General features: G+C 39.7%; 1 non-coding gene across 1 annotated transcript; it reads right to left on the bottom strand.

Moving 5' to 3' along the window:
• Positions 1-307: 307 nt before the first annotated feature.
• LOC124101243 (U6 spliceosomal RNA) lies at positions 308-411 on the bottom strand. The gene has a single exon (XR_006854568.1). It is a non-coding gene; the product is annotated as a U6 spliceosomal RNA (small nuclear RNA).
• Between the last annotated feature and the right edge of the window lie 534 nt (positions 412-945).

Genomic DNA, 945 nt, shown 5'->3' with positions numbered 1-945 from the left:
GCAAAATAAAGCAGTCTTGATCAAACTGCGGTCTTATTGATTATTCTCTCAGTTCTGATTCTGCAAGGAGGTGGTTCCAGAGAAGTCCTTATTACTTGAGGAGACAATTTTCATGGCTACTCAGGATGTTTGTCTATCAGACCTGTGATCCTGGAAGAGGGTGATGACTGACAACTCCTGTGCACCATTTCCAGGGGGTGAAATAGAATACTTTGAATATTGCCTCAGTCCCAAAGCGGGGTCCAAGATAGGTCAGGTAAATTTGGAACTAATAAATCTTGTATTTATTACTAGTTTTTAGATGAGGATTCTTTTTTTTTTCCCCATGAATTTGTGTGTCCTCCTTGCACACGGCCATGCTAATTTTCTCTATCATTCTAAATTTAGCATATGGACTGCCAAAGCAAGCACAGATGAACACTTCTTAAATGATTAACAGGCCTATGTGAAGAGCTAAGTAGGGACCTGACCCAAAGTGTAAGGTAACAAAGGAGATAGGAACAAGATGAAGGCAGAGAGGCCAAATTTTATCCTGCTCTCAGTTACCCATAGTGCATTTGCAGGTCTAGGTAAAAAGTCGCTACTTTTTAGCAAAGGTAGGCTAAGTCTCTGTTACAACCAAGAGAGGATTAAAAAGAAAAAAAGTATATATTTAGTAAAAGTGTCCATAAAACAAATTTCTGATAATCTCTGGTTTTGCATCTTGAGTCTCTGGGCATGATGACTATTCTAGCTGCCTACAGTCAGGTGACCATAGCGCACATTCCTAGGCAGCAGCTGAAATCACATACAAGTCCTTCTCTCTTGATGGCTTCCCAACTCTGCTTTGAAAGGATTTTTCAATATTGTTTTCATCATAATTGTCTTTTTATTTTTATAGGCTCTCCCTACATGGGTGCAAGATGACCCTCAGCAAATCCTGGAGGAACATTCTGTACTATCAGA

The sequence above is a fragment of the Marmota monax genome, unplaced genomic scaffold (genome assembly GCF_021218885.2).
Source record: "Marmota monax isolate L192 unplaced genomic scaffold, Marmota_monax_Labrador192_F-V1.1 WCK01_AAM20220418_F8-fsc00263, whole genome shotgun sequence".
Classification (NCBI taxonomy): domain Eukaryota; kingdom Metazoa; phylum Chordata; class Mammalia; order Rodentia; family Sciuridae; genus Marmota; species Marmota monax.
The sequence above is the reverse complement of the archived record's forward strand: the minus strand, read 5'-3'. Positions and strand labels throughout refer to the sequence as shown.